Source organism: Cimex lectularius, unplaced genomic scaffold (assembly GCF_000648675.2).
Source record: "Cimex lectularius strain Harlan isolate CLEC.00 unplaced genomic scaffold, Clec_2.1 scaffold222, whole genome shotgun sequence".
Classification (NCBI taxonomy): Eukaryota; Metazoa; Arthropoda; class Insecta; order Hemiptera; family Cimicidae; genus Cimex; species Cimex lectularius.
Window position 1 is genome coordinate 801,830 of NW_019392817.1, and position 23,043 is coordinate 824,872.

The 23,043-nt window shown below is 33.8% G+C and overlaps 1 protein-coding gene across 2 annotated transcripts in view; it reads right to left on the reverse strand.

The window, feature by feature from the left end:
- The window catches only part of LOC106672353 (monocarboxylate transporter 5-like), a 54,383-nt gene extending 31,402 nt beyond the window's left edge, over window positions 1-22,981 (reverse strand). Inside the window, exon 1 of one of the 2 annotated variants that reach the window (XM_014403711.2) lies at window positions 22,905-22,981. The gene's annotated coding sequence lies outside the window, so the exon portion shown is untranslated. Of the gene's footprint in view, window positions 1-16,621; window positions 16,883-22,904 lie in introns of those variants that run through there. The other variant, XM_014403710.2, reaches the window with a different exon arrangement.
- Window positions 22,982-23,043: the final 62 nt, after the last annotated feature.

The following is a 23,043-nucleotide window of genomic DNA, read 5'->3' on the forward strand; positions in this document are numbered from 1 at the left end:
GTGCAAAAAACTCGGGCCAATCTTCCGTTGTGCCGCTAAATTGTGGCAAATGTATTGTAGGGAGCGGGTTACATGAGGAATTATGACTTTCATTTAATGCCATCACAGGTTCGACTTGCTTTTTCAAATCTAAATACGCCGCTTTAATGGAAAACAAAACGTCCAAAAATGCATTACTCGCCTTAGAAGTATCAATACGTTCGTCAGTGGGCAAAAGGACATTACACTGAATTATTTGAAGATTCGCATCTTCGAATTTTTTTTTCAAATCTATCGTTTCATCGCAATATAATTCAACAACGCTCAGTTGATCGCTTGTTGCTGTTTTAGTGCGATTCCAGATAAATGTTAGGCTGGCAAAGGCATCCTCTCTAATTAAGAGTAATTGTTCAATTTTGGATCTGATTTTGATTGACTCCTGAACTTCTGCTTTTGGAGGCATATTTGTAAAGCTGGTGATTGTAATTGATAACGAAATATGAATAAATGAAGGCAAGAATTAAAATTTACGGAGGTAAACAAGTAACAAATTTATATTTTGTTTTTGAAGTGTATGGTGTGGGTACTCTAATGAAAGTACGTTTCTGCCAAATATGAAAAAATTTACTAATTAATTGGTTAAAATTGCTATCGAAGAATATTGTTGGTTAAAAAAGGTAATTTTATTTACAACTAAACGAAAAGGGTTTGGGAGCAGAACGGAAAGATAAGAGGTTTGTACAAGAGGTGTAGGCGTAAATAAACAATTGTTAATCCTTGTGCTAGGTTTGATAAATTCTTTAAATAGACGACAATTAGTTTTCAGAAAAAAAATTTAATCCGGCCCGGAGGACCAAATTTTATGTGCACGCGCTGGTCGGTCGCAATAACATTTGGTTAAATAAAATAAAAATACAAAATAAAATAAAGTACAAAATAAATTAAAATACTAACTTGTTAACTGTGGCTGGATTTTCTCGACAACCAGGGAGGAGAGCCGTTTAATAGCTAGAACCTGCAATAACTCTGGCCAAAGATAAAACAGAATCCTAGTCTATTAATTACCTTTGGGGCTCCGTCCGAACCCTGTATGATGTGTCGCATTAAGGATGTGGGAGGAGACACTCGCGTTATTTTGAACGCGATAATTAACAAAACGAAAGAAAAAAAAGGCTTCTTGAAAATAAGAGAAAAACTGAAAGAAAACTAAAAGAAAATCACTCTTGTAGGCTAATTAACAGTGGACTGTATGGAAGCGAGACGGAAGCGAACAGGACTAGAGCAGGACTAGGCAGCAACAGGAAGGGATTATGGGGAGGGAACAAAGCTAGGATAAATTCTAGATTAGCGGCATTTCGGAAACAAATAAACAATTATAATTCGCGAATTTTTGGCGCGAACACGTGTTATCAATTTTCACTAGCACCTCTTTACAACATATTCACTAAAATCTCTCATATGACCCAGACCCTCTGTACAGGGGACAAATATGATAATTAATACTCTTACATTTGACACATTCTTTTTGGTATGCAATGAAATTTTTATTACATCGAGACCGTATCGAAATTGCCCTGATCTCGGAAACACACATGATAACCAACTCGTTTTTACATCACAGACTACACTATAGGTCTGGCCACCCAGTGGCACTGCTGTGATTATACACTCTTAATATTTGCATTTCACGACCTACGGGCTTACACAATACCACAATTCCAGAGTATTTCCATTTCTATACAAAGCTTTACCAAGACAATTGCTTTTCTAGCGGTATATTGCCCACCCAGGCACTGCATTTACATAATGAAATGAATGGTACTGTTTTTGATCATCGTTGTAGTAAGTTTTTACTCGCAGGGGATTTTAATTGTAGAATTAGCAAGTTTCAGGCTCTTCCTTTCAAACAGATTGGACCAAATGTTGGTATTGAAAAGTTTAGATAGAAAAGGTTTGAAAGGAATATAATTGCACAACTATAATCTAAGAAATCAAATAGTACTTGTTGTTTGATGTAGTGGCATATAATATATGCGGACTTAAGAAGACATTACCTAATACAGACGGACTTTATCTCGTACATAACTAAATTTGATATATTTTTCAATTTTGAAACTTGTATCAAAGGAAGAGACGTGGATCACCTTAACAAATTATTCCCCGAGTTTTCATTGAGATGGATTTCAGCAACTATTGTGCAGAGCTTCGAGAGGATGTGTTTATGGTGTGAAAAATAACAAAAAAAATATATGAAAATTGTCAATTTAAATTTGCTTAATTTTTACAAACTGGAAACAAATTTTCAAAAAATGTGTAATGACTAAATCTGCAATAGAGAATTTTGTAAGAAATTCAAAGGATACAATTATTACTAATAATAGAAGGAAAATGTTAGTTATTAGATTGTTTTAATTTGACTATTCTTAATTATTTATAATGTGAAATTACATTTATTAATAGAAATGTCTATTGTTGTGTCCACTCAGAGTTAAGTTCACACGTGTCCGACTTTTGCGTTGATCATTTTCTTATTTTCTGTTCCACATGCCGTTGTTTTATCATACCAATGCAGTAGTAATAAATCATATAATACGTTTGCTACCAAAAATGGTATGGCGTGATAATAACAAAGAAACATACAGTAATAGCTTAAGCAAATGTTTCAGTGCAACAAAATTAATAACGGATAATATATATTTAAAATAGATTATTGCTCGAAAGTAATAAAAACCTGAAATTTATTACCCCAATCCTAAAAGAAAAGTTGCATTTAAAAGAAAATGGTTTGACAAAGAATAAAGAAAGTAACCGATAAGCTTCATAAGCTACGAAATACCTGAAAAAACATAACAAAATACAACAAAATGAGGGATAAATTAGTATATATTAAGTAAAATAAGTAATTGAAAAAGCATTGTTGAGAGGACTTGTAACGAAAAATTGATTACAATGATTATTTGGAGATCGTGAGGTGCGGTCTGATATGACGTAGGTTTTAGAAAAACATTTTCTTTATCGTGCTAACGTTTCGATCTTTATTGAGATCATCTACTACAAGAGAGATAGCGCAATAGAGCCTGATTACCGTTCTGTAAAACATCATTCAATGACAAGAAAGTAATTTAAAAAAATATAAATAAACAAATATCTTGAAGAATAAAAATTGTTCTAAAGGAATTAAATCACTCGAAAATCGAAATACTGGAATCACAATAATAATTTCAAGTTAAGCATTTGACAACGAAACAACGTGCCAGATTACATTATTAGAGAACGGATTAAATACTCAATTAGGTATTATCAATACCAACCCATAGCGAAAATAATATGTAATCCTTTAAACAAAGAATAATATACGTATAACACATAACTTTACAAATAATTATTATTATATATAAATATAACATATATACGTTTGTTTGTTTATATCGACCAAATGTTTGGGAACCGGATTTTGGTCGTGAACATTGCCGAAACTGAGAAACGTCGTAGATCGATTTTGCGCAGTGCACCTTTAAACCAAGTTTCCAGCTGCTGGGGCAAGCTTAGTGGAACCGCATTCTCAAACAAATATTCTCTGCCCATATTTAAGGAATTTCTCAAAATTATATGTAATCTAAACACAACAGCTGACCAAAGATTATTTCTGAATTCAAAGATAAAGGCCTAAGCAAAAGTCGTACCAGAGTTGAAGACGTCGTATTTTTCTGATTTAATGACGTATGCAGAAGTAAAAGGATTGATTTTCTACAAACAAAACTTCGTAAAAGGGCTTATATAATGACTCAAACTCCTATTCATTAAAAAATTTACGTTTCACTTGGTTTCAATTTCATTGTTCAACTTGATATTTATAAATATAAAAATTTACCCCACATACACATTTTTTAAATACTTGATTATATTTACTTTCCCAATTTTGCATGTGTATTTGCAAATGAAATTCTGTCCTAATGTAGTTAGCTCATACTTATGGCAGAAATACAAAGATAAGAGGTTGTATTCTGCAAATATGGAATTGCAGCTATTGTTTTATTATTTTTCAATCCCCATTCAACTGAATGACTGAAGAATAAATTAACATTTAATACAAAATAATACAATTACTAATTTCATAAGTTTTTGTACCTATAAAAATTTATGTATAGTGGTAACTTGTTAGAAAAAAGGATTGTCACCCATTGTTTATATGCAAATAATATGAAACTCTGAGTCAAGGGTCTACAAATAAATGCGTTGCAAGGAAAGGTCGCTATCTACAGAACTTAAACGTATTAAAAATAATACTGCCTTGACATATTTTTTTATTCAACTAATTGAACAGTGTTAGATATTTATTGGGGAAACCCAATTTACATTAAATAAAGCAAGTGCTATGTTAATACATCCCACACAGTTAATTCGTATAATGTTGTTCAGCAAGTGGCTTTATTGAATGGTTCAAAAATTAAATGTATTTGTTAAGAGGTTTTTATACTATTCGTACACATTGTACGTACACGTGTCATTACAATAAATTGGTTTTGAAATGCATTATGAGCAATTCTTGCAATGTCTCAACAAATTTATCGCGTTTTATTCTCAAGGAAGTGGCTATTGAAGGTTCATTTTCATACCTGAACACTAATATCAGTTTTTTCCCCCTCCCCCTTTAACCTTACCTTCCATCCAAGCAAAAGTAATTATACAAACAAAAATTGCTTAAGAATATACTAACAAGACGTAGATATTTTTCACGCTTGTCCCTTGTACAAGAAGGTCCCATAGTATACATTGCGTTATCAATTTTTTTTTCTACCAGACCCACAGGCATTATTCTATGTTTGCAGCGAATTTTAAATTAACAACCGATTGCCTTTGAGTTAGTTTTTACTCTGTTACTAACTACAACTAATAATTTTAAAATAATTTACAACTTGTTTTTAATTTGAAAGGAATATGTACTTTGGAAAAAAGGAATGGTTTATTTGTGCTAAAAAGCTATGTACGGAAATGATGGAGTTTTTAAAAAAGTAAGAAAGTCAAGAATTCTTGCCCGCTACTCACGAATCCAACAAAGTATTTAATAAAATGGAAAACATACAAGTGTTGTTTTCTTTCTTCAAAACACCAACATTCTATATTACATAATTGTCTTTTTTTTATGATAAAATATTGTTCATTCTTATTTCACCCACAACATGACTCCCTTTTTCAAACCGTTTCTTCCCACAGTAATTGAAGACTCGAACAAATATTTTCAATACTTGAGAACTGAACGAGAAAGTAATTCAATATTTCAACAATAATAATTCATGTGCAAAATTTTACTTGTAAATCCTTCCTCATCTGGAACAATAAATGTAATCGGGTCGAATATGATAACAATACCAAAAGACAAACACATGCGTTGGCTCATCATGATTCATTTTATTGTGATTACTGAATGGATGACTGCAACTGGTTTTCGCTATACGAAAACTACTTTGCAGGGAAAAATTCTATATGAGTAATAAACTGTTGTTCATAATGAAGACTTATTTTTATTGTAAAAAAATAGCAAATGAAAATTTCAAAGAATGCTTTCGATAGTTTCTTTTATAAATCATTAAAAATAATATAATCATGTACTATTTAACGTTTTACAGTAAAACATTATTTATTTATAATGACATTAACAAATCATTAACTGGGAAGAAACTTATTTACATGTTTCTTTCTCCTATGATAGGCAATAAACAAGTTCCTCATTTGGCCTGGAAACGTATCTTCTACGTTAATAGCCTTTCTTCTCATTTAGACTCATTCCCAAAGTTCTTTCGGATTTCTAAAGCACACCAATATTGTTGTGGTTTAATCATTCTTATTTGTTTGTGCATTATTATTATTATATTTATTACTCATTTTCTCTTAACTAATGCACGAAGAATAAGTAAAATCCTCGTTGAATGATTTAATCTTGGTGATATTGATAATATATTTATTACGCAGGGCGGGCGACCAAGTCCCGAGGGGTTAAATGCCTCGGTAGACTCGTACCCCATCCCTAAAGGGTCCGGGACTTGGTCGGTTCACGTGTCCTGCATAAACCTCTTGGATTTCTTCATAAACCCCAACATTTTGGACCATTTTATCTCGGGGAGTGATTTGGTAATGTCCTCTACTTCAAAAGTTTCGAATCTATACCTGGCGTACCTATCACACTCTGCGAGGTAGTGCCGTGCCGTTTTTTCTTTTATTTCACAAAAACGGCAGAAGGGGTCTGGTAAAATACCCATTACGAAGAGGTGTCTTCTTAAAGGGCAATGGCCCATCAGGATACCTATCAGCCTCCTAATTCCCTTCCTTGAGTTAGAGAATAGCCAATTCGATTCTTTTGGTTTGATCTCCTTCACAAACTCCTTCGATTGCCTATGTCCGGGGGACAGATTCCACTCCTTAAGGAATTGTTTCATGCCCTAGTTATTAATACTCTCTTACGCTGTGCTCATAGAGTGATGTAATACCGGTTGTAGCCCGACATGGGCGAGAAATAGAAAAAGGGGTGCAGGGCTCTGTATTGGGTCCTCTGCTGTGGACATTGTCGGTAGACCCCCTACTAAACAAATTAAGTAATTCAGAAGGACTAAATCCAATTGCATACGTAGATGACCTCGCTGTCGTAATAGAAGCGAATACACGTAGCGACTTGGAGTCCAAAGGAAATGCGGCAATATTAATAGCTCAGCAATGGTGTGCGAGACCAAATTAATGTTGGCAGTAGATAAGTCAGCATTAATACTATTGACTGGCAAACTCAATTTACGATCATGGCCCAAACTTAAAGTTGGAGATAAAACAGTTAAGTACTGCCAAGAAGCCAAGTACCTAGGACTTAACGTAGGAGCAGGCATGAGTTTTAAGAAACATATAGAGGCAGGAAAAGATAGAATATCAACAACCATCTGTCGTATGAATGCGTTAACAGGACCATCATGGGGCGTTCGATTTCGTCAAAGAAAAACAATAGCCATAGCTGTTTATGCGTCAGCCCAACGAAGAACGTTAGAAACAGCGCAGCGAAAAATACTACTAAAAATCACTGGAGCATACCGTACTGCTCCTTCGGAAGCTCTCTGTGTAATTGCCGGATTAATCCCAATTATATTAGAAGTTGAAAAACGGCGTAGAATCTATGAAGAAACGCAAGGAATGGAATCGGCGGAAAAGAAAGACATTATCAACAGAATTCATCAGGACACAATTACGCGATGGCAGAGACGATGGGATGAAACTGACAAAGGCCGTCGTACCCATCGCTTATGCCTTCTATAAGTGACAGACTAAAACGTAAATATGTCGAGACAGACCATTATATGACCCAAATATTCACGGGGCATGGTGATTTTGGGACGTATTTGTGTAAATTCGGCATGCGGAACACGGCGGAATGCCCTCAGTGCTCTAACGGTTCTGAAGAGACACCAGACCACACTTTTTCGGAGTGCCCGGCTTATTCTGCTGCAAGAAGCAGATGGTTAAGGGAAACGTGCTCCATATATATACAGGGTGAATTGCTACTCGTGCTACAAACTTCTCCAGTAGATTCTTCACCCTAAAATGAACAAAAAAGTTCATATTGTCCATGGTCCGATTCTCAACCATTTCAGAGTAATTTCGCTTTTTATCGATTTTGAAAGATATCACGTCCTGGCGTCGGAAAATCGTGATATCTTTTAATCTAAACATTTCTCTTAAAATCTATAAGCACCGTTGAAATCCCCGTTAATTTTTAGAGAGAATCAAAATCATAATTCCATTGAAATTTTTTAATTTAATTTAATGCCCATTTAGTATGTAATGCTTAAGAAGTTTACAAACAGCTAGAAGGTCAAGGAAGAAAGACCCAAACGTTTTGCCACCTTCATCTTCTTATTGAAAAATTAACGGGGATTTCAACGGTGCTTATAGATTTTAAGAGAAATGTTTAGATTAAAAGATATCACGATTTTCCGACGCCAGGACGTGATATCTTTCAAAATCGATAAAAAGCGAAATTACTCTGAAATGGTTGAGAATCGGACCATGGTCAATATGAACTTTTTTGTTCATTTTAGGGTCAAGAATCTACTGGTGAAGTTTGTAGCACGAGTAGCAAGTCACTCTCAAACATTAGCAATCCTTGAACCACCATTTTTTCTCTTTTTGTCATCAACATCTTGGTCTCACAACCACTAAATAAGAAAATGACGAGTGCGTTGGAAGCGTTATTAAATCAGGTAGTTTTCCTCAAATTTGCTGCCTTCTGAGACTAAAATTAGAAACTCTGGATTACTTTATACACTTTCCGATTTACACAATTTTCCACTCTTTTTGTAGTTCTGGCTGAAATAAAACACAAAAAATTAGCCCAAACATTTTGCCACCGTCATCTTCTTATTGAAAAATTAACGGGAATTTCAACGGTGCTATTAGATTTTCAGAGAAATGTTTAGATTAAAAGATATCACGATTTTCCGACGCCAGGACGTGATATCTTTCAAAATCGATAAAAAGCGAAATTACTCTGAAATGGTTGAGAATCGGACCATGGACAATATGAACTTTTTTGTTCATTTTAGGGTGAAGAATCTACTGGAGAAGTTTGTAGCACGAGTAGCAATTCACCCTGTATATATGAGGGGTGCCCACTCTCTTTCTCTCCTGGGCGGGGTTCAGTGTACGGGGAGATTGGGCACCCCTCATTAGCACGTAAGATATTTCTAAGGTGCGACCCTCACGTCATATCCCGACCAGGCACCTCCCCGTGGTCCATCCTGGGGACGGCTGCAGCCGTGGCTAACGCCTGGTGACGTGAGGGTGAAGGCCCACTTCAGGGGTATATGGCTGCACGACCATCCTGTGTAAGTCCGGAAACGGACATAAGAATAGGCAGCCTTAGACCTTTGAAGGTTGTAGCCCGACAAACGCAGTACTAGAATCTTCTTTGGTCAGGCTATCCGCTTTTCATTACCATGGTGTCCTTTATGTGATGGTTTCCAAATAAGGGTTACCTTGTTCTCAAACATGGGAAGAGATCCTATTGATAAGATCTACGGTTTCCTCCACCAGTCTTGAGGTTAACATGGCGTTTTCCATCAGTAGTAAAAGAGATAGGGGATCTCTACTCGTGAGCATTATGGTATCATCTGAAAATAATTGACTGTAGAAACCTGAATTGTTCAGAAGTTCTATTAAGCTGTTTACTATAATTAACCATAAAAGAGGTGACAAACGGCCTCCCTATGGACAGCCTCCCTAGACATTAATTCTAAGCTTGCTACCACCTAAGCACATATTGACCATCCTTCCTTCCAAGTAGGTCTTCGCCCATTTAGTAAGGTGATGGTCGACATTGTAATTACCTAATGCTGATATAATGCGAGAGGTATCAGCATTATCAAACGCCCCTTGGATATCGAAGAAGCAGCCTCGTGTATATTCCTTATTATTTCTCAATCCTGCCTATCAGTGAATGCAAAGCAGTTTCCACTGATTTTCCTGGTAAATCGGCATGCTGATTGAATATATTAATATTATCTGAATGAAACGTTAATCATTAAATCAAATGAGTTAATGAAAAAATTAAATGCGAATGGGGTAAAAGCAATTGCTTTTACAATTTCTATTTGTAAGGTCATTTGATTCTTTTTACGGCACCTGTTACTAAATTAAGAATCATATCCTTTATCCAAAATATGGTTATATGTTTCGAAAGCAGTTAACATTTTAATAAAGAGACTATTTTATTTTATTAAATTCAGTAAAAATTGTTTATTCACTTGTGTTATAATATCCCGCAATGACGCACTATAGGTTTTATAATGTTTCGAATGGAGTCTTGAGGGATTTTTAATTGCACCAAAGCCATCCTTAGGTGTTTGACAGTGAGAATAAGCAGAGTGGACATGATCAAACAAAATCAAAAACCGAAATTTAAAAAAAAAAAATAGAGTTTCAAGTATATTTCCGGATAATGGCAGATTTTCTCTTTTGTCAGCCGCTAAAAGAAAGTTTTCGCCTTAAGCGGCCCATTGACGATCAATATTATTGCACAATATTTTGGGTTGTGCAATTTAATTGATCGTGTGTAGACGATATTGAAAGTTTGTGCAATACATTGCATGACTGACGAAAAGTTGAAAATATATTGTACAACCTGGAAAATATTGCACCGTCTGTTGGCATTATTGCGCAATATCAGTCAGTTTGTGAAGTATCAGCAAGTGCACAAAATATTGCACAAACTTCGATATCGCCTTCAAACTATTCAAGTTCATTGCACAAACAAAGTTTTGTACAATATTATTGAACGTTAAGGGGCAACCGTCAAATTATTGTGCAATCTACATTGTACAATAATATTGACCGTCTATGGGCCGCTTTACATACAGCAGTAGCTGATGTTATTTGTCAGTTAATTGAATATCGAGCATCCCGGTTTCTCCTTCATTTGGAACTTAAAACTAGTGATGCAGTGAGCGTAGCAATACGAGGATTAAAAGACAAATCAAAGAGTCCGAAATGAATCATACAACAAAACAAATACGACAGCGATTAATAATTTCAACGGTTGTTTTAAATTTTGATTCCATTTGTTTCCACTTATTTAAAGTCTGAAATACAATTTATCATTGCACTGAAAGTAAGTTTGTCTAATAAACAAGTAAAATTATAGAGAGAGGCCGTTTTTTATTCTTCAGTGTACTGAAGCCCTTAGAGTTCATATAAATTTTTATTCGTACAGGGTATGAAAACACAACTTTTCAGGCAATATAAATTGCATTTATTCCATTGGATGTGTTGGGGTCTCTTACCGTTTATTTGTATGTCGGGTTCGAATGCAGGGCCGCTAGATTCGAACCTAAGACCTTCATCTTAGTGTTGAGCGCAGTTTCAACGCCTAAACCGTTGCGGCCACCGACGCCCCCCTCGCTAACTATATTCAAAATATTTTAAGAAAAGATATGCTCAATTTCCAAATGTTTAAAAACAACGATAATTCTTTAAATGTGAAAATTATTGTGTCACAGCCATAATTCTAATAGAATTCCCAAATTAATACTTTTTTATCTCGACCAAAACCTTAATTAAAGAATTTATTTGGTCAATCGGACCGCGAAACCTAATAGATCCAAAATTAATGTTTTATTGTAATAATAATAAGCCTATGGGAAATGTTTAGATTATGGAACAAAAATTCAAAATTAAAAAAAAAAAAATAAATAAAATACATTTTATATGTAATTTAAAATGGGATTTTTGCATACATTTGGCCTTCCAAATTAAGAATTTTAAAAGGATAAATTAAAGCTTGGATGGCAATAGGATAAATTAGTTTACGAGTGAATGTTTGGAGTCAGAGCTTTATAGCACTCAGAAGGGATACGGCTAAACTAAGACAGAAGGTTTGGGATGTTAAGGTGTGAAATGACCTTAGCCGTTAAAACGCCCTTAAAAATTAATAATAATAAACATTTGAATCGGTACTAACCCTCCCGCTGATAGTCGTTTAGTGATAAAGCTTATGTTAAAATGACTAGCATAAAAATAAAAATAGTTGTCGGAGTAATGTAGCAGACAAGGAAGAAAGGAGGTGCATTGCAGGTCACGCACGTCGTAGCTCGATAACAAGCCCGGTCTCGACCAACCTACAATGTTTCCACCCCGGTGCTGCAGCCTAGCAAGCATTTTCCTTTAAAAAACAGGGGATTTTCTCATAGGGGAAAAAGTCCCATGTCAGTGTAATAAAATAAAATTAAATAAGAAAACCCAAACGCAAATAATCAATTCTTTTTTGAACAGTTCAAGCATTAAAGATTTTATATTTTTTACTCTCCTTTTTCGGTTGTTGGTTGACTTTTTATATTACTTAGGTTTCTTTTCAGGAACTAGACAACCATCAATAAAAAGAAAATGAATTTGATGGTTGTCTAGTTCCTGAAAAGAAGCCCAAGAAATTAAAGATTTTTTCGTTAGCATTGACTCAATGTTTAACAAAGACGCTTAAATTTAATCATCGCCATTGTGATTCAATTATACTTACCCAGGTTAAAAGGAAATTAAGGTTACAAATGCAATTTCTATTTTTTCTCTTTATTTGATCACACAAGAGCCCATAATCAGCGATCACTCTTGTAATCAGCGAGTTATTAAGTCGTACGCGATTTGATCAATACTGGTCATCGCGGCACCCTCTGGTTTCTAACTTATTAGTATGCAAGCAACTTTTTCCGTGTAATTTAGAGATTATTTGGCTTACATGAAATAAAAATTCGTTAAAATCAAACATTAACAACACGAGAGTTGATGACTGTCTTCCAGACTGTAAATTCGTATTTTTGAGCAAGTTAAATCAATTGTCATTTTCCCCTTTGTAAGATGCACTACAAACACGTATTATTTTTATCAAAAAACCTATCAACAGTTAAAACAATTTGTTTGGTAGTTACCTATCGTCTTGGTTTGCCCATCCTCGATATTTTTGTTGGCTCAGACGCGTTTCGGCATTTCGCTATCTTCAGTGTTGGGTCATTTCTGTGAAGCGAAATTTTAGTTACGAGGTTGGTATGTTTAATGGATTAGGTCGGTGTCTTTTTGAGTGTTCTAGTCGGTCTTTTCGCTTTTGGTCCTTTTCAGTTTTAATTTGTTCAGGGAAGTTTGTTTTGTTTTAAATGGTGTAAGTGATGTTTGTGAGTTATTGTTAAAGAGGAATCTCACAATTTCAAAACGTTCCACATGAATTTCCTTCTTGAAGGATTGTCAATTATACCTTCATCGATGGCAAGGGCAATACAGAAATAAAAAAGAAATACAGAAATAAATAAAATACAAATACTTTGATTGAATCTAAAATTGTCTAGCATTGTATAAATCCATTTTTTATCTAAAATTTTCTAGAATTGTATAATTCATTTTTTTCACATGTATTTTTATAATTTAAACAATGTTTAAAATCCCAGGCCCTGAAGATGATGTCAACAAAGAGCGAAACGTTGGCACGATAAAGAAAACGTTTTTCTAAAACTTACGTCACACCAGACCGCATCTCACGACCTCCAACTAATCATTAAGTAACGGTCACTAAACACCACACACAAACGCGCGCGCGCGCGAGCGCGCAATACAGAAAGTTATTTTGATCAGTTTTAGGGGCGGTAATCAGTCTGAGAGAGAAAATAAAAACACTTTGGGTGCTGTCAAATATGTATTAAAGGGCGAGCCGGGGGAGCGAAACCTAGGAAGCCTTTTCCAAATGAGAGCCTTCGATAACCGGACGGATCTGGGTCAAGTCAGCTCTACAACAAACCTGATGATATATAATCGCCTGCCATTTTTCTCCTATGGATGTCCTTTCTTCAAATATCTCCAAAGGTGTAGAGATAAAAATCGAATTTAACGCTTTAATAATTTGAAAACAAAACTGACACTGCGACCTTTTTTAAATATATTGTGACTTGAATTCTATACAAAACGGCAAGGTTTCGAAATAGACGAGACGACTGTAAAATCGTGCATATTTCAAGGTTAGTTTCATTACCATTGACTCTTACAAAAAATTTCAAAAGTATTAATATTTTAAACAAATCTCTTCCATATCTGAACGCTATTTTGACTGATGACCCTTGGTCTTTCATGACACTAGTGTTTAAATATACATACTAAGGCATTGGCTCACCTTGGTCAGTACGAGATTGTCTCTTGGCAAGAAAAGGATTATCCTTAGTTTTAGAACGAATCAGATAAACAATAATATCAACACTCAAGTCATGTAACAATGCTAATCTTTCTTGTCTTCCCAATGTTTTCTTTCATTCATAAAAATAACTATTTTATTGTAGTACATAATATGTTCTCAACAAGTTTTTTTTTTTTTTTTTTTTTTTTTTTTACCTTGAACTAGTGTACATCTAGCAAGGCATTTGTTTTGTTCCTAGAAGGAAAATTCACTCCGTGCATGCTACAAATATTTTATGTATATATAAATATTTTATTTTGTGTACAAATATGTTTTGTAAATCCTTTTTGTAGAACTGATCGCACGATTTATCGATTTATTGTAATAGAAGTGAAATGAATGTAATAAAAAATAGAAATGAAATTGAGGTACTTCAAGAAATCACTTATTCGTTATTACAAATTATTATCCAATTTGAATAAATTGTAAGGCCCTGTGGCTGGTGAAATTACCAGACGCTCGCCAATGTAACAATTTGTTTTTGTAGACCATCCTTTCATTCCCTCCTTTTTCACCTATTTTTATACAGATCCCGAGTTCTTTCGCATTTATATTTAATATATGATAGCTCAAAGGACTTTCCTTATCCACTAGACAAGAAAAGAGAGTCAAAGAAAATGTACGAGACTCAATTCAACGCTATTTCTCTGCGATAAATGATCATTGAACTTGGCCAACGTATTTATCGTCGATAGATAACGTCGAAGAGATTAATGAATAATGATAAAAATGTCAAGTTAAATTCACGCTAGTTGTACATGCGTAATTGTTTAATGAGTCCCGTCCCTCTGTCTGTCTCTCTACCTGCCTCTTTTACTTGATGGGGTAAAAACTAAGTAACTAAATGTATCTAACTAATAAAACTAAGTAACTAAGTAAACTAAACTAAAATCATAAAATATTGCTGTATCAGATAAAAACAATCGCCTAGCCTGACTTGACGGTAAGACCATAAGGGTTTAAAAAGTTTTGATTCTGTTACATTCACAATCACTTCTTTGACCTTTTTGATATGATTGCCAACATACGTAAATTCATGGGCTGGTTTAACCTTTGGCCTTTTTATTTGATTAATTTATGTATCCCAAAAATTAATTCAAAAATTTCGAAGTAATTCCTAATCAAATAACACAAAGCTGTGCGATAACGTTACTAGATAACAGTTCCCCTTTATGATGTAACTCCCATGTCATGACACTTTTGATAGTCAATGTATGAATCTAGCAAGTTCATTTACTATTTCTAATGGTAGAGATACTTGAAGCCGTTAGCTTTTGTTTTGGATTGTATATATTTCAATTCCATTCACACGTCCTTCCAGATGATTATAAATATCACTGCTGCTATTATCTGATTAATTGCTTTTAGAAGATGTAAACCTTAAAAAACCGTTAATTTGTTATCCGTTTAACGTAGACTAAAATGAGTTTTTTAAAGTAATTATATCATACTTCAGAGCTTTCGCAACTACATCAGATATGTTTTTCTAGTGACAGATGTTTAAAAATATCGTTAATAGTTTTGCTTTTACATCATTCAAGACTCACTCTAAAGTATGACTTTCTTCAAATATTTGTCAAATTTGAAAATGAAATTTAAATTAAAGTAATTTAATATCCTATGAAACTAACCTCGCTTAAATCCAAGTATGTTCCAGTAGAACAATTTGTTATTGGAATTAATGTTACAAATAGAGTTTATGTGACTTTTTAATCCAGTGGAACCGGAACAAAGCAATATAAGATTCATACTATTCACATCAAACACATTTTCTTTTAAAAGTCAATATAGCTATGAGATAAAAGTTGAACGTTGTTTTATCTCTTGTCTTTTCCTTTGATTTCGTTATATTTATCTAATTTTTTAAAGATCCTTGACTTACACGTCGCTGGAAGGAGCAATTAATTCCACCAATTGCCCGTTTATCCCTAGATTATCCGAAATTGCCTTTCGCATCCTGCGACCCATCTTTCCAACTTAAAATAGAAGTAAAAATGAATTATTTCATATGAATTTTTAGTTGTTTGTAAGACGTGGAATGAATGATACCTTCACTCGAAAATCTTACTTCTAACACATGAAACTTTGTTGGGTAATTTTAGTAATTTAAATATATATATATTATATTATAATATAATAATATATAATATATTAAAAATACACGATCTGTATTATTAAATAATCATTTGCTCACATTTTAGAATTTTATTTTTTCTTCTCAAATTGTGGCGAGGGGAGTGATGCATTAAAAAATGGACTATTTGAGGGTCGTTTGTTTTATTTTATTGTTTTAAATAGAAAATTTAAAAAACTGTATTTAAATCTTATGTTCTGACATTTTTTGTCAGTACAAATAAATAGAAAATATATACTTTCTAGTATACAGCAAATAATATTTAAAACTAAATGGTTAAATGTTTTTAAGAGAGGAATATTTTGAAATATAAAATTTCACATTCGCCACTAATACTTTCTTTTTAAATCATTTAATATTATATTCTCATTTCCTATTAAAATATTTTCTATAATAAACGATCCAATCTACATTAGGGAATGAATAGTTCCTTTTAAAAAATTTAGAAAAAAAGTTACCCAGAAATTGAATAACAAGCAAGTATGAAAAACTACAGATGTCACGAGTCAGATTGTATCGTAATAATCTGACAATTTTATGTAAGTGATAAATTTTTAAAATAGCTGGAATTAAATGTGGTGTATGTGGGGAAGATTAGGAAGTTGTTCGATCCAATCTAATGATAAACCGAATATTTGAACTATGGGAGGGATTTCCATTACTATGATATTTACTACAAAGGTATACCTGTAAATATGTTCTAAATCAGCTAGAGAATTAAGTGGAGATGGTTCTAGGATAGAAAACGAAGGGGTAAGCACGCTGTAACTTACCTTTTAAAAATGATATCATGCCCTCGAAAGAAATTATTTATCGACAGCTCGAAGATACTCTCAGACCCGGGGTCCTTGAACTCGGCACTTATGCTCTCAGAAAACTCACAGGAAAAGATCGACACCAACTTTTGGAAGACTAGTTGAGCGGAGAAAAGAAAGAACGAACACAGCGGACACAGTCACCAGCTCTCACGAGGATTGGAGACTGAGCTTGATTCAGGACTGGGATCCCCACTCCATCGAATCTACCGACCGCGGGAGACCCACGTCGCGTCGTCGCCCTACCCTCGCCTCTCCTCTTGCCCTCACGCCATCGCCCCTCACCCCTAGAGAGGGCCACGCTCACAGCTCACTCCTGAATCCCTAGTCACTTGCCTAATAAATAGTTTTTTACAAGAAGTTGTTCCAAATTAAATTGAATTCAACTAAAAAAAATTTGATTATTCGGAGATCAAAAAACTTTCAAAAAAAGTACACTGCCAAGTATGTAGCAATTTGAAATAGTTAAGCCCCGTTCGTATCCCTCTGTCCTGGAGAGTTAGATCATAACTTTTTGTATTATGAGAAAATAGACAAAAAATAAAAATTTACGTGCCTCGGGTTTTTTCCCAATACGCACCAATAATAAAAATAAAAGGGGGAACAGAACTTAAATACAACTGTAGTTTTTTAGGTTGTACTTGCACCTAGTTAAATAACATTGCAAAAACATAACAATTTCTCTAATCAATGAAAACATTCAACGACTATAGCAAATATACAAATAATAAACCACATACATAGTAAACAAAAGCTATACACAAAAACAAAATGACATTTCAAAAACAGACATTAAATATGTTGAATGTGTAGTTTGATTGTTACCGATCTGCTATGATCTATTTCTTCTCGGTGATTTTGTTTGACAGACACATATAAGCCTAACTTTAATTGTTTAGAAATATTGTTATAAACAACGCCATTATGAATGCATGATGTAAAGAAAATATGTTATCAACTTCAGTCAATAGTGTCCATTTATTACGAGGAGCCTGGTTGTTACCCAACAGATAATGTCACAATGCAATTGTCTGAGTGTTTTGTATATTTTATCCATGTTCAAATATGTACATATATGAGAGGGATAAAAGACAACCCGATTCTTGACATATCACATGAGGTAAAATTATTATATTCAGACCATTTCAACTTAACATCATTTCGTCTGGGCGCTATTTCAAGGGTTATCGTAATGGTTCAGTAAATTTAAGGCATTGGGTTGTTGGTTATGACGAATCTATTTTACTACGCCTGATTTAAAAATGAAATTTAATTTTTTTTAATAAGCATGAAAGTACAGTTTATAGTTTTTTGAATTTCATATCTATTTAAAACAAATGATTTATTTAATTATTGAAAAGTCAGATGAGGCGAAGCGACATCAGTAGATAAGAAAGGCCGGTTCTAGGCCAGCCTCCGCTCTTCACTTCTCCATCTCACCTCCTCACATCCACCCAACCACTCACTCTACCTCACCACCAAACACTACCACCACCGCCACCACTATGTGTAACAAAAAATTAATTAAAAAATATAAAAATATGTAATACAATAAAATAATAGAAAAATAAAATATAATGATAAAAAACATTAACAAAATTAAATAACTTGTTGAAAACGGATAACGTCATAAGAAAAAAGTTCTCTCTATTTATAAACGGCCTTCCTTATTTCCAAGACTTTGGTATTCATGCTCTAATTTATTATCTAAATGTCTTCTTTATGCTGACGATGTAGTCAACCTGGCTAGTTCTCCTGCTGCTTTACAGAAGAACACTGCTGCATAAGAAAATTATTGCTCTCAATGGAACCTTTCTCTCAATCTGAGTAAATCGAAAATCTTGGTCTTTCGCAGAGGAGGAAGGCTGGCACGTAAGAATCACGGGTTCTTACAGGATAAACAAATTGAAGTTATGGAGGAGTATAGATATCTGGGGTCATCTTCACGCCAAAAATCTCTCTGACTCCTCATCTTAAAAAACACTTTTTCAGGGTATGGCCAACTATAGCGGAGGTTTATGGTGAGTTGAAATAGATGCGATAAAAATTTTACAAGTTAAAAGAACGCTAATTATAATATATGGTACAAAATTTTGTGAATCTATAAATCTCTATTTATTAAAGTAGATGTAAAGCACCTGCTTTGTAGTATATAGTAATTTTAAGATTGTCAATACAAAATGTAATTAGATTTAAAGAAGTATCCGAAATGACTAGTGTAAATATTACACATTATAAAAATCAGCCATTCCGTTTTGCAAGAAGACAAAGACACAAAAAAAGTCCAGAAAATTTTGCAATTAAAATGTACAGTCATCTGAGTATAAAAACTTAAGATGATTGATTGATTATTGAGTGATTTAAAAAAAAATAGTAAAGAGAAGACTAGAAGTCAGTGATACAAAACAATTTCAATTATGGATGCAATAAATATTCTGAATCGGTGATTCTCTGCAAAAATCATTCATTCAATTATATACTAGGTAAAATACGACTGTTCAGTTTCCAGGTTTCCCATTTTTTCGAACGTTTATTTATGCAATACAAATGAAATTGATGGGACTTCGGTATGACGGACCGGATACCAGATACCAAGTAAGCATGGAGGCGATAGTGAGAGTGAGTGGTAGCGACCTTCCCACCCCGGCGCCGCCCCCGAAGCGCCGGCAAGATCAATACATATCCCTTGCCGGAATCCAGTAAAATCGGCTTATACATTCATCTCTCTTAAAGGAGTGAAGTGTGAATAGAAATCACCCAAAACCAATTTCGATATAGGTATAACTATATAGTTGTTTAATACATTTATTGTTTTATTAATACCAGTACTGTCTGTAAACGTTTATGTTACTGCCTGTAGTTCAGCTTGATTTTGTTCAACGTACCTTTTACTGTTTTTAGAATGAAGACTTTTCTAAAAATAATAAAAGAAACTAACAGTGTACAAACATTCATGTACTTCACGAATCCAAAATTTAACAGGATGTCGGAGTGCAAAATGAAAAATGAAATCTCTCCGCCATTATGAATTTTTAGATTTACTTTTGCTATGAATTTGTCAGCTTTAGTCCCTGTTGCCCAATTTTATTAGAAAACAATTAAAACTTAAAATAAATCTTGATACATTGGGTGGTGTGAACATGGCTAAGACCAAATTCTTTCTCATTTCAAATCATAAGCACATCTGAAGTGGAAATCAAATAACGTCTATCGGCCAAACCAGACTGATCAGGGAGTAAAATAGATTTTATTACGGACCTATATCCGGTTTTGGCAGCAACGATGTTTCATTAACATTCATAACATCCTGGACTAATCGAACTTTTAAACTTTTCATCTCTAAGACTAATAATAAATTTCTATATATTATAGCCATTAGCCGTTACTTGCTTAAAATTCAGACTTCCTAATTGTAACTTTTTCCAACAAAATTACACAATATCATACAGCAAAAAAGGTTATAAATATTTGCAACATTTCTGGATAAAATATATTGTTTTATTCCACAATAAAAACATAAAAACCAGATTAAATATATGAGTAAGAATTTAATTTCAATAGAATTTTATGAACTGTTCGGAACAGCGGAAAAAGAGATCTTGGCAAAGTTTCAGCCTTTAATTATGCCAGTCCTTCTGCAAATATTGTTGAAATTAATGATTTTTCTATAAAGCCGTATTTTTCTCCATTTCTTGGAATTAGCCAAAAGGACACAAGGGTTGTGACAAAACTAATAATCATATCCACTGAGTAATTTTAAATTAATATGCTTTACGCCAGCAAAAACTATTGAGAATCTTTCGTGAGTTCAGTGTTAAAAAAAGTTGTTCCTTATCATTAACACCCTGATAAAGAAAAAATCAATGTCTTTACGAGGATAAAGACCAAAGATATAGGGTATCAATTCACCAAATCCCTCTTCCCTTGGCTATTATTTTCCCAAATCCATATCATTTTGTCCTTCATATCAAACGAAAAGTTAGGGATTCATATAAAAGTTGTTCTGGCATAGAGGTTATAGATCGTGTTTTTCAAGTTGGACGGAGAGAGAGAGAGACGAGAGACTGTAAACTGATTGGGCCATTGTGTTCCACACAAAGAAAGAACCACGGAAAGGAATTAGAGTCAATGGTACAAGTCAATGGAAGGAATTGCGTGCCAATTGCCTTCTAACTGACTCGACCCCTTTCGCACATGGCTGAACCTTCTGGATTTTTTTGTCCAAACAAATTATAAGACTTTTTTCATTTTTTCTAAAGCTGTTTAGTTAACCTTAATGAATGGCTTGTCTAAGAACTACGTTTATCTCTTACAGGACGGACTGTGTTAATCGTTAAAAAATTAACTACAGTTATTTCTAAATCATTTGTTACGTATATAAGTAAATAACTTATTCAGTAGACTTGAAGACGTCTATTAATTATGAAAAACGATTTTTATTTTAAGAATACATTGAAAGCGGTTTGAGAAAACCATTTTGTGTTTGGATCAGGCATAAAATATTCTATTGTAAATCATAGAGACTTTTGGAATATAGTTGCAATGTCGAGGAAATTAATGAAATTCTACATCCTTATAGAATTTATAAAACGGAAATACAAATATTCAAAAGATAAAAGATCTGTGGCCGCTACGGTTAAGGCCAGGGTACGGCGACTCATCACTGTAAAGATCCGGGTTCGAATTCAGGAACACTGAATTCAATCCCGGAACCTTTAACTTGCAATGATGAGTCGCCGTGTCATGCCTTAACAGTCGATTTATGACTGGGGACAATGAGCTTTTTTTCAAAAACACCGACACTCCGAGGGTTCATATATACATAACCTCGTAGATGAAATGCCATCGAGAAAAAATGCATACAAACACAAATTCCGTATATCTACCATTTAATTTACAAACTGAAAAATCACGTTTTCAGATAACGACGATATTAACAAGTAACGAAGTTGGTACTAACAATATTTAAAATGTTAGATGTATGGGCCAGGCTTTTGCTCTCCTTTAGGTTTTCGTCAGGGCAAAACAATCTTAAAGATCTCTCAAATTTACATACTAAGTTTTTAATAAATGATTTCAAATTTCTTCCAAGATACTCATTCCCATCATTTCCAATGACTGTAACCTCACCTAGATTGTAACAATGAATACACCCAAACTAAAATTGCGTTTTTTCACTATTCGACATGCTAATTCATGGAAATTCTAAGCTTAATCGGGACATCTGTCCCTAGTTGATCTACTTATCAACTATCAGGGCAATACTATCAGAACCTAAACAATTAAAACATAAAGGGGGTAGTCCCGTTGCATTAAATTGAAGAAACTAAATTTAGCCTTATCGACCTAACCTAACTTTTTAAAACTCCTTAATTAGTTAAAGAATAAAAGTCCATTAAATCTTAGCTCATTCCGGTGCCTACAGGTAAAGTGATCCTGGTCGGGGAGGAATAGTCCCGATAAATTAAATTGTAATAAAGGGCCTGATTAAAGGGCTACTTTGATAGAGTAGAACATACGATAGACCGCCTTTATAAAGCTTAGTTTACAACCTAGGACTTCAAAATTCCTTATGCTACAATACAATGGTTTATAAAAAAGATAAGCTGAAACTAAGCTTTTAGGCTCCTACCCTAAATTCGAAGCATTAATCTTCCTCTTTTTATTTTTCAGGTATTCAAATAAAATATTATTTTTTACTGTGACAATTATAAGCACATTCTTAGTGCTAAGATCGAACAATTGACTTTGAATTTGAATAGGACTAGAAAATAACCTAATGTCCTTTAATATTTAACCTAAAAACAGATCCCTGTCCCAAGGTTGTATAATATATCTTTTACTCCAAACCATGAGATCCAAATTGTTAATTAAACGCGTACAAATTATTAAATTCATAAATATTACCCACATTATTATCATACGAAGGATGACAAGAAGAGGAACAGAGAGGGAAATAAGAACTTAAGAAACGATTCACTGCCTACTCCTCTCTTCAATTAGCCAAGGTATTATATGTTATACATATCGAGTGTAGTTTCTGTGCGTACGTCCTATTCTGTGCAATAAATAGTAATTGACCAACTGTGTAATGCATAATTATTTAAATCATTGACTACTAAAGGATTCTGTTTAAAAATTGCTTATTCGCGTATGCTTGCAGGATAGAGGCACTTAACTCTTGATTTTTACTGCTAGTGCAACACCAACATAAAGCTGATAACTGTAAATAAGCAATTACCTTGCAATTTCCCGTCCCCGAAGCTTGTTGTCTATTCATTTTCAATAACAGAATTTAATTTCAAGACCTAAAATGTTAAAATGTTAAACCTAATGTTAAAAGTTTGTACGGTGTCTGGATATGCCCACGCCCCACGATT